This window comes from Schistocerca piceifrons, chromosome 4 (assembly GCF_021461385.2).
Source record: "Schistocerca piceifrons isolate TAMUIC-IGC-003096 chromosome 4, iqSchPice1.1, whole genome shotgun sequence".
Lineage (NCBI taxonomy): Eukaryota > Metazoa > Arthropoda > Insecta > Orthoptera > Acrididae > Schistocerca > Schistocerca piceifrons.
In genome coordinates, this window is record NC_060141.1 from 140,830,889 (window position 1) to 140,846,951 (window position 16,063).

Sequence of the window (16,063 nt, forward strand, 5' to 3'; positions counted from 1 at the left end):
GATGTGTATAGGGTGGGGAAGAGTTGTGTACACCAACACTATAAGTCACTGCAATATGTTTGTATTGTCAGGTGTTATGTCTATTATTTTAGTGGTATTGTTTGTCCATCTGCTTAGTTGAGTGGTAATGTGTTTGCCTACCATGCAGTGGGCCTGGGTTTGATTCCCGGCTAGATTGGAGGTTTTCTTCACTTGTGGTCTGGGTGTTGTGTTGTCCTCATCATCATTTCATGATCACTGACGCACAAGTCGGGATTGTGTCATCACCTTAATGAAGACTTGCAATCCGGTGGCCAACATCCCTTGGATGGGCCTCCTGGCCATCAATGCCAAATGATAATTTCGTTTTACAGGTATTGTGTGATTTCTCTTTTGAGAAATATGTGAGTACGTACCATACAAACCACCAGCAACTGCCACAATTTTCTTCTCCTTATTGTCCTACTTTCTAATATATGGACTACTTTCAAAGTGCCAAAATAGAATAAATAAAATGTCTATAAAATGCTGCACTGTATAGTGTACTTGTGATGAGACAGTTGCAATTCCTGAAATCAATTGCCTGTGGCTTCTGGCTGCTGAGGAGCACTGCAGTCCTTGGTCCTTGATGATAATCTGCCAGATTATGACACACACAGACAGACCTGGCCTTCAGGAAGATCAGTGAGACTAGATCCAATGGACAGGGTCTGCACATTAGTGGGAAACAATGGGTTTCAGATCAGCAGGCTCAATCTGTTAGAGATACCCACAGAAATGGCCTGTGATTTTGGCCTGTCATGGAAGTCCACTCATGTGGCCAGCTATTCACCTGTCACAAACACCATGATGATGAAATGAGATTGCAGTGATCAATCTGAGGACCAAATAACTTGTGCAAATACTCTGAGAATCAATGCTAATGAAGATAGAAAACAACTCGCTATGAAGATGATTACTGAGCTGCAGACAGGCATGCAGAAAAGACAATCACACTCTCAAATTAAATTTTCAGCCATAGCCTTTGTCAGGAAATGAGAGCACACACACTTTCACATAATCACTCAGACACAACTCATGCACACATGACTGCCATCTCCAGCCATTGCATCAATAGTCTCTGACAATCAGATCCAAACAAACCACTCCACTCATCTCCCTGACTCTTGTTGGCAGCTACTAGGTTATCGGCAAGAAGTGATGGCAACACTGACTGCAAGCTGAGCAGAATGGTAGGAAGGAGAGAAGCAGTAAGAATGAGGGAGTAGGGAAGCAGCGCACATACTCAGCTGTGCCCAGCCACCAACAATGCATGATGTCTGAGTAAACAAACCATTTCATCTACTGAGACATAAACAAGATTTTTCCAGTTTATTTTTTATTTATTTATTTATTTGTTAATTTCCTTGATATGTTTGAAATCCCCCGATATTCCCCGATTTCCAGAACTCATGGCAACCCTGTTTCAATAATAACACAGTCTAATATTAATGCTTAAGTATCTTACATTTCACCATTATTGGCCTCAGTGCAATACAGAAGAACCGTCAACCAGTACAGGTCCACACAGTTAGACATCAGCTTCAGTCAGTTTTTAGAAAACCAAGTTCTCACATATGTGACATCTCAATGTCATATGCCACTATAGATCTTGATGGTGTGTGTGAATAATAAACATAAATATACCAACTTCCAAAAAAAATAATGGATCCCTTCCTTTCATTCCCTGGGGCCAGTATAATAATGAATTCAAAGGTTCAGCTGTACACACCTGTAGAATGTGATCTATTGGACTACAAAACCGCACTATAGAACGATAGATTCCTACATACCACACAAAGGAGACAATGAATTGGAGACATGAACAACGAAAAAGAATGCTAGAAATGTAAATGCGTCTGAATTAAACATGACTACACAACAAAAATCAGAAGTGTTGAGTCATCAATAAAGACACACACAAAAAAAGAAAACTAGGTGGCTTTAGAAGTTATCTTCTTTGAACTACAATAACACATAAAACACACACACACACACACACACACACACACACACACACACAGATGCACAAGCACACACAAATACATGTGCCTATACCCCTATGTGGTGCCAGTGCTAATGCTGTATTTCAACAGATGGATTAGGTTGAGGGGGTAGTGTCAATTGGGGTGGGTAGAAGGAGAGAGAGGAAGGAGGCATAGAGAAGAATTGGGTTGGGTGGCTAGTGGGTCAGAGGGTGGCAACCAGTCTGCAAGCTAGGAATACAGGAGGCTGGGGTGGCAGTTAAATGGCATGGACATGTGATACATGGTTTTTGGAGCTGATGAGGAATGCTACATTCTGAAGGAGATGTGGGTTTATGAATTGGGAGTAAGGCCATGACAGAAGCTGGTTGTGAAGGCAAGGATCCAGATGGCATGAGTTATGGCACAGCCACTGAAAATGAACATGTTTTGCTTGATTGCATGTTGTGTCACCAGATGGCCAACCCTGTTCTCAGCAACAGTTTGGTGGTACCCATTCATCCTGGTCCTACATAAAATTTCGAAGTGGGTCTAAGGCTTCCATCCAGTCACTTGTCGACCAGCATGGTATGGCAGTTGAAGATAGCATTTAAGAAATCATTAATGCATCAGAATTTTACAGACATACCATCACTTGATCATTGCACAGAATTTCATATGGAAACCATAGTAATAAGCATCCCTGGTATAGAGAAACAACTGAAAGACTTGAAAACAAATAAGATGCCCGGTCCAGATGGAACACAGTTTGGTTTTACAGCAGTACTCTACAGCATTGGCCTGTTATTTAGCTTCCGTTTATTGTGTATCTCTTGCCCAGCACATAGTTCAAAGTGACTGGACAATAGTGCAGGGGATCCCTGTGTATAATAAGCATAACAGAATGGACTCACAAGGTTACAGTCTAATATCCATAACACTAGTTTGCTACAGAACATGTTCTGAGTTCAAATTTCCTTGACACCAAAGAGCTTATGTCCACATATCAATACGGATTTAGAAAGCATCGCTCGTGCAAAACTCAGCTTGTCCTTTTGTCACAAGGTATTGTAAACTATGAATGAAGGGCAACAGGCACATTCCATATTTCTAGATTACCAAAACGCATTTTACACAATACCCCACAAGAGGTTGTTATCGAAGGAATGAGCATATGGAATACGCTCCCAGATGTGTGAGTGGCCCAATGACTTCTTAAGTAAGAGAATCCAGTATGTCATCATAGTGTCAAGTGTTGATTAGAGACAAGGGTGCTCTCAGGAGTGCCCCAGGGAAGTGAGATAGTACTGCTATTATTTTCTGTGCATAAATGGCCTGCCGACAGGGTGGACAGCAATCTGTGCTCTTTTGCTGATGATGCTGTGGTCTGTGGGAAGCTGATGAAGGTAACTCACTGTAGTATGATGCAAGATGACTTAGAGAAAACTTCTAGTTGGTGTGATGAATGTCAGCCAGCTCTAAATGCAGAAAAATGTAAGTTAATGACAGATGAGTATGAAAACAAACTTGTAATGTTTGGATGCAGCATTAGTAGTGTAGATTTAAATATCTGGGCATAATGTTGCTAAACAATATGCAATGGAATGAGCATTTGAGAATTGAGGTAGGAAAGGTGAATTGACACTTTTGGTTTATTGAGAGAATTTGAGGAAAGTGTAGTTCATCTTTAAAGATAACCACATATAGGATACTAGTGCAATCTATTCTTGAGTACTGCTCGAGTGCTTGGAATCCACATCAGTCAAATTAAGGGAAGACGTCAAAACAGTATAAGGCAGGCTGCTGGATTTGTTACCAGTAGGTAACAAAATGAAAGTATTATGGAGATACCTGTGGAACTCAAATGGAAATCCCTGGAGAGAAGGTGATGTTCTTTTTGGAGAACAGTATTGAGAAAATTTAGAGAATTGACATTTGAAGCTGACCATGAATGATCCAGCTACTGCCAACATACATTTTGTGTAAGGACCATGCAGATGAGATATGAGAAATTAGAGCTCATATGGAGGCATACAGACAGTCATTTTTCTCTCACCCCATGTCCAAGCAAAACAGGAGAGGAAACAACTTTAGTAATACAGGGTACCCTCTCACTTTCACCATATGGCTCTTGCAGAGTATGCATGAAGATTTAGATGGTGGATAGCTGGTTAGTGGCCACAATAACATAAAAAGCTATGCAGTTTTTGCAGCAAAGATGGTATATGACATGGCTTCTTTCACAAGTGTCTCAGCCTCGAAGGGAGCAGGATAAGCACGGACAGGACTGGAGTAGTAGGTGCCAGGTGGGTGGACTGTACAATGTGCCACCTTTCCAGATGTTGACCACCACCTCTCTGTCCACACCTCTGTCCACATTGCACCCACTAACAGTTAACAGTATCCACATTTCACAGCTACCATCCATATTACACCAAAAAATCCCTCCCATACAGCCTAGATACCTTGGAACAATGTATCCGCAGTGCCAAGAACTCATTTTCTCAGTACACTGAAGGTATCACAAAGACCTTCACAAATAGATATTACCCCCAAGCCTAGTCAACAAACATATCTTCTAATGTTTTTGATGACAAGAATGTGTGAAGTTGGATTGAAACCTTGCCACTTCCCTTATACAAGTTGACTTACTTGGTGTACACAGCCGATCTTCTTCTCTGGATAACCATCTTTTATAAACTTCTTCTCTGAAGAATGATGCTAGTTACAGGAACCTTAAAGACTTTCTCTCTACTTGCGAAATAATTAGGTACACGATGAATACTTTTCAACAACTATTGGTATATCTGAGCCTTAAAAAGAACAAAATTCACACTTTGCACATAAACATTTGACTTCTTGTAAAACACTCATATCATCTCACATTAGAAACAGGTTTAAGTACATTTACCTAATAGTTGGCTTAACAACCATAACTCTACCACCAACATATCGTGAAAATATGTCTTGCTTCCAGCAAGTCTAATATAAGAGTTTTTTTCGCAGTTCAGAATCTCAATTGTTCTTGTTATTTATAACAATGGTCACTGATACAATTAGCACAGAATAACACAGAAGTTCCTTGGTTCTGCCGTGTGCTTTCATTATGACTTCCGTGGACCAACCGACAAGTACAGGTCGGTGCCATTCGAGGGCCGTATCTACAGTCTTCTCACAACAAACTTCAGACCTGCACACACAGACAGGTGATGTACAGTAGATACACAATCTAACACTTATATTTAAAATATCATGTATTAGAGACAGTAGAAGGCTGAGTGGTTGTAGAATTTATGCAGAAATTCTCAAATGACTACATATCCCCCCCAGATCATACACATGATACTTTATACATATAATCATGATGTACATTAATATCACACATAATAACAATTCACATTTTAACAGTATACATTTCTTTTAATAACCATGAATAATGTTTTTCTTACTATTTAGTCATTCTTTTTTCGTTTCACTTTGGTAATAAAACCTGAGCATTTCACTCAAGGTTTTATTCAGCTCTTGTAATATCTAGGAATTGTGAGGACATTTTTTTTTCTTTTTCTTTTGCTATCTTTCCAATCATAAACTCCAGGTGTTCAAGACACATGAGTAACCTACTTTTTGTTCTCGCCTTTCGTACTACCTTTCCTAAGTATGTACTCATTCATTATTTGCTGTAGTTTGCTGTAGTTTGGAGGAACTCTGAGCAAAATGAAGGTGTTCTTTTGATACTCTTAAACTTCCATAAAACGTAATAATGCTAGTTGTGCATGGAATTCAAACTTATCAGAATAATCCCTATAAAATGTGTGACTTCTGTCATGATTCTTCCAGGATCAGTACCTATACTTTGCATGTCGGCTGACATTTGAGAGCACTTTCTCTTTCCATTCTGGTAGGTACTCCCCTTTATAAAAGATTCCTATTTTTCAGGCCAGAGGTCGTCCTATCTCCATCTAGGTATGACTCCCCTACATACTTAGCAGATGCTGAGTACACCCCCCTTATCCTTTCTGAGTAGGACTCATGGTTCATTTCTAAGTATACTGTAAGTATTTTCTGGTAAAGCTACAAATCTATATTACGCTTCACATACACTTTTATAATACATCATTTAATCCCTGGAGTCCTCCTCTACTTCTTGACTCCTATACCCTTAGTATATACTATGTCTACCTATAATTCAAGACTCACTATCCAGGTATTCATCAATTCACCAGAGTATTTGCTACACTGACTTTTCTTAAATAAGCATCATGGTTAACTCCAATCTGGCTTGCGTTCTCTTTCTATATATGAGATATGGAATCATATATATATCTGTGTGTGTGTGTGTGTGTGTGTGTGTGTGTGTGTGTGTGTGTGTGTGTTAGTTTTTATATAAATAGGCGATGTAGAACTGTCATAGTGTTTGTATATCTGTATGTGTATGTTTCCCTATGTACCTATGTACACATATTCTTTCCCCTACAATACCTGGTGGTTCTCACATCGTGACAGGTTTCTAGTAATTTTGTAATTTTGTGTGTATGAGGATGTGTGTTTGTGTAGTTTGATTCTTCAGCCTTCTTATCTGAAGATAAGATATAGGTTATTGGAAACCATGCAAACCGGGAAGGACTTCTGCGATGGAAGTAGATGAATATGGAAAGAGGGAAAAAATAGATATGTCCTCAAATGACAGTAAGAAAGGAAATGAATAAAACTGGTTGGTGAGATCGAAGAAGAGAAAGAAGATAGCACCAAAGACTGGAAACCCTTCCCACCCACCCCCTTCCCCAGGATCCATACCTCGCAGGTACTTGAGTGAGATGCCATAGGAGGTTTGGTACTCAATCATCTCCTACAGAACGGACATTCCCACCTTTACCCTTGAGGTCCCTGAAGGAAATCTTAGCAAACCTATGGAAATGGCTAATGGTGAAGAATCAGTCACACTCCTTTGTGAGGGTTGTTTGAAAGGTGTGGTGTGTGTCTTGTGTTAGTCTTGATATGTGTGTTCTTGTAAATCATACTTTTATTCACAATACCCACCCCTTTTGAAACTGATACAAACTCTCCCATCTACATCACATCTCATAAAGGGTATAAAATGTTCTATAGAAAATAGTAAATTATACACTACAGTCTAACAGTCGTTCAGTTCATCACATTATATTATATTTTTCACAGACATAATATTCTTATTCCGTTTATTTCTTCTAGAGATCACTTTATTCCTCATTTTGTAATTCTCCTAAGTTGTAGTCATATCCAGTTTTCTAGGTAATAAGATTATAGGATAGTTTAAGATTTTAGGAATGGATGACAGATTGGTTTAAGATTTGAAGGGAATTTGGTGTAGGAAAACTGTTTTGGAAGCAACACCGAAAACAACTTCGGATCCGACCGTCATTACTCCACCCGTTGACTCAGAATGTTAGTGGCCCTGGGGGACAGATGACTCCACCAAGATCCCATGGATCTGATATTAACTTCTCTTGGGCATTTGTAGACCAATACCTCTCTTTAAATTTCTTTTGAAAATCTCCCCAAGAGGAAAAAGTTCTCAATATTCACAGTACACCATTTGGAGGCTTCTCCTAGAAGGTAACCCACAGCAAATTCAATCTTTTTAGAGTCTTCCCAATTTTTTGGTAAAGCTTGGTTAAACCTTTACAAGAAATGTGTTTTCCAGGTAATAAGATTATAGGATAGTTTAAGATTTTAGGAATAGATGACAGAATAGTTTAAGATTTGAAGGGAATTTGGTGTAGGAAAACTGTTTTGGAAGCAACACCGAAAACAACTTCAGATCTGACCGTCATTACTCCGCCCATTAAGTCAGAATGTTAACGCCCCTGGGGGACAGATGACTCCACCAAGATCCCATGGATCTGATATTAACTTCTCTTGGGCACTTGTAGACCAATACTTCTCTTTAAATTTCTTTTGAAAATCTCCCCAAGAGGAAAAGTTCTCAATATTTCTCCTAGAAAGTAACCCACAGCAAATTCGATCTTTTTAGAGTCTTTCCAATTTTTGGCAAGGCTTGGTTAAGCCTTTACAAGAAATGTGTCGAGTGCACATCTCCATCAGGCTTGAATATAGGGAAATGTCTCGATAACCCCAAATTCACTCCCCATTGCAAATCAGTAACTACTTCACTAGTTAACACAACATTGGGTGAAGTTACCCATTTTTCCACTTTGTCCTGGATAAGTTTAAATTTTTTCCACAAGTCGTCTATAACCTTTCGGGTATCTGAAAAATTGAAATAAACAATAGGTGACACGTTCCCGGATGTCATTCTCTTGGTGACTTTTCAATCTATTATCTCATCAAATTGTTTTTTCCAAACTACTTATATTTACTATATCAGGGTTTGATATCTTCTCTTGGAAGCTTCTTTCTACATTATCCACTCATGTACTTACACCTGTAATTTGCAATTGAATGACAGTCATTAATTTGCTATGCTTATTGACGCTCTCTTTTAAAGTATGCAATCCCTGCTTTACAGCATTATACTTAACATTACATACATTTTCAAATGACCCTAACTTGTCATTGATTTCAGATTCTACCATATTGCATTTTCCCTCATTCTGTTTTCCATCATTCTGTTTTCGGTTATAGTCAGTAAACATTTGATTTACATGAATGTTTAAGGAACTAGTTAATTCATTCTTTAAATCTAATTTCAAATTCTCTACTTTACTATTTAAGGCATCAAATTCAGTCTTTACAGCATCCATGCCTTCGCCTAGATTTCCAAATTGTTCACTCTGGGAGTCAACTTTGGCATTTAACAACCCTAGAATCATTGTTTGAAAATTTAAAGTTTCGCTCTGCGAATCCAATTCAACATTTAATACAGCATTTACTGAGTCTAACTTAAGACCCTGGACATTTAAAGCTTCCCTCTGAGCATCTGATTCAGAATATAATGAGTCTATTTTAAGATTCTGATCTTTGATATTAAATTTACTAACTCAGACCAATCTGGCCCTTCTTTACTAATTCTCATAGCCATGACTGGTTCTGAAGTTTCCCCAAATTTCTGGTCCTGATCGATAATTTTAGAAGCTTTAGATCTTGTGAGTATCTAAAAATTAACTTTAAGTATAATAACTACACAAATAAAGTTCATTCAGCAGTTTATACCATGTTATATTAAAACAATAAAGTTCTGTTTTACACTCACCCGATGTAGAATTTGGGCTGTGTCGATGAGGGGATGTGTAATCAGCACTGGTGAACAGGAACTGGTGCTGGTGGAGACAGATGTTGATTTCTGCACAGACGTCGGTGAGCGGATGTATGAAGTAGGTCAACACCGGTGAACAGCAACTGGTGCAGGCAATGCCGGATGTAGGTTTCCACATAGGCATCGGTGAGCGGATGTGAAAGTAGGTCAGCACCGGTGAACAGCAACTGGTGCCGACGGCGTCGGATGTTGGTTTCCATGTCTGCATGCCGGTATACTCCCCATAACAGATCTTCTTAGTCATATCGTTCTAGGTATATCTCTTCTTAGTCTAATACTTCCTGATCTTCTCTCCGGTTCTTGGCATTGGGACTTTCTCATGTCTTCTCCCTTATCTGCCTTTACAAATTCTTTCCATCGGATATTTGGGCTTAATTCAATTGCTTGGAATGATTCTTTTGTCTCATTATGCTCGGCTGCTATGGCAACATTTGATGTATTCTTATGTCATTTTCATCTCAAAATTCCTGTCACATCAGTCACCACAATCTAACATTTTTGACAACAAGAATAGGTGAAGTTCGAATGCAACCTTCCCACTTCCTTTATATGAGTTGACTTACTTGGTGTACACAGCTGATCTTCATCTCTGGGTAGCCAGCTTCTGGAATCTCCATAAACTTCTTCTCTGAAGAATGCTTGTTACAGGAACCTTAAAGACTCTCTTCTCTAGTTGCGAAATAATTAGGTACATGAAAAATATTTTTCAGCAACAATTGATATATTTGAGCTTCACGAAGCAAAATTCACACTTCACACATAAACCCTTGCCTTCTTGTAAGTCACTTGTATTGTCTCACATTAGAAACAGATTTAAGTACATTTAGCAAAGAGTTGTCTTAACAACCATAACTCTACTACCAACATATTGTAAAAATATGTCTTGCCTCCAGCAAGTCCAATATAAGAGTTTTTTTCACAATTCAGAGTCTCAATTGTTCTTGTTATTTATAACAATGGTCACTGATATGATTAGCACAGAATAACACAGAAGTTCCTTGGTTCTGCTGTGTGCTTTCATTACGACTTCCATGGACTGACTGACAAGTACTTGTCGGTGCCATTCGACTGCTGTGTCTACAGTCTTCTCACGACAGACTTCAGACCTGCACACAGACAGGTTACATGCAGTAGACATGCTCTCTCAAACTTATATTTAAAATATTGTGTGTTTGAGATGGTAGAAGGCCAAGTGGTTCTAGAATTTATGCAGAAATTCTTGAATCACTACAACCTCCCATGCACTATTCTCACACATCCTCCAACCTCTAACCACCTCCAAAAACCAGCCACATTGGACCACCTATCCAGCACCTCCTCCTCCATGCCTGTCACAGTCTTATCCTATCTCATCAGAGACTCGGCTACCTGTGAAAGCAGCCATGCCATGTACCAACTTCGCAGCAAACACTGCACAGTGTTTTATGTCAGTATGACCACCAACCAGCTGTCCATCAGGATGAATGGCCACTGCTGTATAGTTGACAAGAACAAAGTTGACCATCCCCTGGCACGAAATGCAGCTGAGCACAACATGCTCAATTTCAGCAGTTGCTTCACAACTTGGGCCCTCTGGATCCTCCCCCCACCACAAGCTTCTTCGAACTATGCAAATGGCAGTTATCTTTACATCACATCCCCTTCCCCGTAATGATTCTGGCCTCAATTAATGGTAACCCTCTGTCCCCAAACCCTCCACCGAAATGATTTCCCTTATTCCACCCTGTCATGCCCTCCAAATTCATGTACCCACACCACCTGCAGCATGTGGTGCTCCTCGCCAGCTTCAACAACCATGCATCACCTGCTTAGCTCATTCACCTGCCACCACTCCACTCATATCCCTAGCCACCAAACTGAAAACCTCTATCCAAACTGCCAGCCACTCTCACTTAATTCCTTACTGTACCTCCCATCTCTCTCTCCATGCACCCAATCTATCCAACACAAACCCCACCCAAAATGCAGCATTGGCACAGTTTGCCCAACTAGCACAATATAGGGGTATATGTGCGCATGCTGGTGTGTGTGTGTGTGTGTGTGTGTGTGTGTGTGTGTGTGTGTGTGTGTGTGTTTTGTACTGAGACTTATGTTGGCTTACCTATATGGATATAAGGTTTTTTTCTGTCTATTTTTATCCACTCATTTGCTTAATTAGTTTACAGCAAAGATTAAAATGTGGTATACCCATAGCACTAAAGCCAGGGAAGCTAGCAAGAAAAGATGAAGAACATTAATTTTCATTTGTTTGTAAAAACTCTTTGTCAGCTGTTTCATCGATCTTGTACATTTGGTCTTTTCCTGTCCATTATAAAGAGAGGATGTGGATTTCTGTTTAGTTCACTAATATTGTGAAATATACAGGGTGACAGTTGTTGAACTAAATGAAAAAATGTCAATTAGTTAAAAACTATGGCATGCACACACTTTATTCAACATGTAAACAACACTACAGATATTTAGATATAGGTTATGACATGCTGAATATACCAGCCATCATTGGTGATGATGTAGAACAGACAAATAGCAAAATTCTACATGACCCGCTGAAGTGTCAGAACATTGAAGCTGTTGATGACCTCCTGACTGGCTGTTACAGCTCAGCAATGGTTTTAGGGTTATTGCTGTAGACCTTGTCTTTAATACAGCTCACAAAAAGAAGTCACATGTGTTCAGATTCAGAGAATATGGCAGTCAATTGAGGTCCATGCCTGTGGTCTCTGGGTACCTCAGATCCAGAATGCTGTCCCCAAAGTGCTCCTCCAGAAGATCAAACACTCTCCTACTTTGATGGGGGTCAAGCTCAGTCTGGTATTAACCACATCTTGTTGAAAGCAGGGTCACTTTGGATAATGGGGATTAAGTAATCTTCCAAAACCCTCAAGTACTATTTGGTGGACACCATGCCATCAAGGAATATCGCACCAATTATTCTGTGACTTGACATTGCAGACCACACAGCCACATGTTGAAGGTGAAAAGACTTCTTGATAGCAAAATATGGATTGTCTCTTCCCCAAATGTGCCAATTTTGCTTACTGATGAACCCATCCAAATGAAAGTGGGCCAACAACAACAAGGTGCTTGCACGTGTGCATACTAATTCCCATCACGTGTCACGGCCAACAGTGCAGTTAGAACATCCTAAGGCAAACCATTCAGAAGTTATAATGATTTTATTTCATATAGTTCAATAACTGTCACTTCACCTGATCTATCTATCTGCATTACTGGTACCTGTAATACTTTAGAGAAGCAAGAAATTTAAACAGAATGAGCTGGGCCCATAAGATTGTCTTCAAAGTAGAAATGAAGGTAAATAACTTCCAAGGCTTGAACAACTATAAATTAATAATACAATATTATATGTTACAGATTTTTCATGTATATGAAAAATTATAAGCCTGACTGTGTGGAGTGAGCTTTGCTGTGCATAAATTAGCTGAGACACACACTCCTGAACAAACTCACTATTGTTGTACCTCTTGCGCAGAGCCAGCAAATTTCCATCATAACTATTATTATTAAAATTATTAATTAATCAGTGGAACTGTTGATTTCCCTGGATGATGCTAGATAGATTAGATGGGGGCAATAATTAAATGATATAAATGGAGGAAATGATAGGTAAACTAAAGGTTGTGAGAGACATACAGATTCAGATGCAAGAGCTTCAGTCACAAATTTTCAAAAATTTAGGTACTATGACAGGTACTGTTAAAGAGCTGCAGAAGAAGTACAGCAGCTGTCAGTAAAATTGAGTAATTTAGATTTAGGCACAAAGTTCATAAAGAAAGCACAAGACAAAATCAAAAAGGAGGCAAGGAATGTAAAGGACAAAGAAGAAGCAGCACTGCTAGATAAGCGTAGGATCTTTGCACTGGTCATTCAAGAGCATAAGACCTACATTGAAGCAGTTGAAGAGGTGGTAAAGGAAAAGGAAAATAAATTGTTGGACTGAGATAGGCTTACAGGGAGCCAAAGAGAAGTTGCAGAGCACCTGATGTCACAAGAGAGATGTGATAGTAAGCAATCAGGTGCAGTTGGGCAGGAGAGATAGTGGTAACACCCATCAACCATTTGCTACCAGCCTTCAGACAGAAAAATTACAAAGTGCAACAGACCCTGTCAGTGTTGATACCTGTTGTGCAAGAATATCCAGAATATAATCATGTGCATCCAAACAATGCCACAGCAACAACAGGCAACACTGCATGTTTGTCTACATTATTAGCACATGAGGGTCTGCTCAGTCATAGGAAATTTCCAGTTTTTTCAACACAGGGTAAGAGAACAAACCCCACAGTGTTTATCAGAGCTTTTTGCAATGTGTTACCCCACAACTGTCCAGAATCACAGAGGATCCAGTTTATTGTGGGGTTTACATATGTTAATGTATTATTGTTGGCAACAGATATGACTGAGAGATGCTGTACCTATGAGTAATTTTAACAGACTTCCTTGGACAAATATTGGTCCACAGCAGTCCAAGAATGATTATGTCGAGAGGTTTTCAACCCATTGCCATTCAGTAGTAAACATGGGGGACTGAGGAAGTATTTCAAAAAACACGTAAACAAGACTAGGTATTGGAAAAACCCAATTTCCCATCTTGACATATTGAAAATACTGAAAAGTTGCCTGCCCACTCATATCATGAAAAAGTCAATCACAAGACCTGAAAATGATATAGAGTAGTTCTTATACATACTCAACTTGATCGACCTAATATATGAAGAAGGGCCATCACAACGGCAGATCATTAATACACAGTGTGTGCCTTGATGAAACAGTCAACAGCAGAATCTCAGTAGTGGCAGTAACCAACTTGTTGGCACTGATATGTCCCATGCAACAACAAAAATACAAAAGATAATTATGGTAATTTGGGAAACCAAAAGTACAAATGAAGTTTCAAAGGAAATCATGTACAGAATTACCATATACGGGCTTCTACAAAACAGAGGGGCTGTGGCCAACAAGTTTACAATGCACTGCCCCACAGATGGTAATAATCAATATAGTAATTGGCAGGAACCAACAGCAAATGACAATCCAGCAGTCCCCTATCTGGCAATTACAATCAATGGAATAACAATCATATGTCTATTGGAGGTTAATGTCAAGGAAAATTTAATTCTAGGGACAGTAACCGATGAGGTCAAACCCACAACGCGCACATAGTTGAAATTACTCACAGTGAGGAGGCTAAGCCTCTGACCAATCAGGCAAACTTGAACAGATTGTGATAAGCCTCCATTTGCAGGCCAGTAAAGGAGGTACAGGGCATGCAATTTATTCCAAATTACTTTCTTAGATATAACCAAGCAGTAGATCTCAAAGAAAAACTTTGTCAGGAGGATGTAAATGGCTTAGGCAAGGAAAGTGAGGAGCCAGTGCAAGCTGTAATTAATGTCTGGATATGCGATCTAGATGTATCTGTGGTACTTGATATGTTTGTATCGACAAATTTAATATCACAAGGTCTGTTAAATGAGCTGCAAAGATGATGCAAACAGCATTTAAAAAGTTTTGCAGAGTCATGTCTAATTTTTTTTATTTATTGCAGGAGGAGAATGAAATTTTTTGTGAACATATTGGAACATTTACCTATACATTGAGCCTACTCAATGTAGCCTCCATCAGCTGTGATGCATCTGGCCCAACATTCTTTCCATGATGTAAATGCACTTTGGTAAAATTCTAAGGATTCACTTTTACACCATCACTTGATACAGGAAATACGGTCTTTCTCACTATCAAATGCTTTACTGCCTCAAATGACCAAAGAGGTAAAAATCAGATGGAGCCAGTCCAGACTGTAGGGAGGATGAGGAACAATGTTCCAACCCATTTTCTTGATTTTCTCCAGCATCATAAGGGCTGTCTGGCGTTTGGCATTGTCATAGGGTAGTCTGATGGGCTGCCCCTGAAGCTGTGGTTTGTGGGTCTTGATGGCACGTCGCAGCTTGTCCAATTACAAACAGTAACAGCCCCAGTTAATTGTGGAGCCAGGTTCCAAAAAGTAAATGAAAATGACCCCACACTGATCCCAGAAGGAGGAGGCCATCACCTTTCAGCCTGCTGTTCATGAAAGTTTTGGTTTATTCTTCCGAGGGGAACCTGGATGACACCACTCCATGGATTGGGTTTTGCTCTCAGGTTTGGACAAAAACAACCATGTTTCACCCTGGGTAATGATGCTGTGAAAACACTGTTTCCACTCTTCAGTAAAGGTCTTCATGAGACCCTCGCACACACTCTTCCTCATCGTTTTCATTTCTCTTGTCATTAATATAGGCACAGATATTTCAGTACCCTAGTGACTATACCAGTGATAGCACACTACCCAATGACAAACAAGTCATTTCAGCAAGCTGTCATCTCATCACACATCTGTCATTTTGGATTATTTGATCAATGGTCTCCTTATTCACATCACTCACTGCAGTCGATGGTCTACCACATTGTGGATTGTACAGTACAGAGAAATCACCTTCTTTAAACATCTACAACCACCACTGGATACCGCTGCAATCCACTGTGTCCTCCCAATAAACAGGGAGCAACTTCCTGTCAATCAATGTGGCAGAGTCATTGCCAGTCTTGAAGAGGAACCTCAACACTGACCATTGTCACAACCTGACATCTACTTCATTGTCCATTATGGCTCACCTGTACATAAAATAAAACACTTTTATATATAAACTTATAGCTAAATATTCCAAGTATTTTCACAAAAAATTTCATTCTCCTCCTGCAAAAAATTAAAAAAAAAATTAGAGATGACCGTGCAAAACTTTTTGAATGCCCTTTGTACCAACTATTA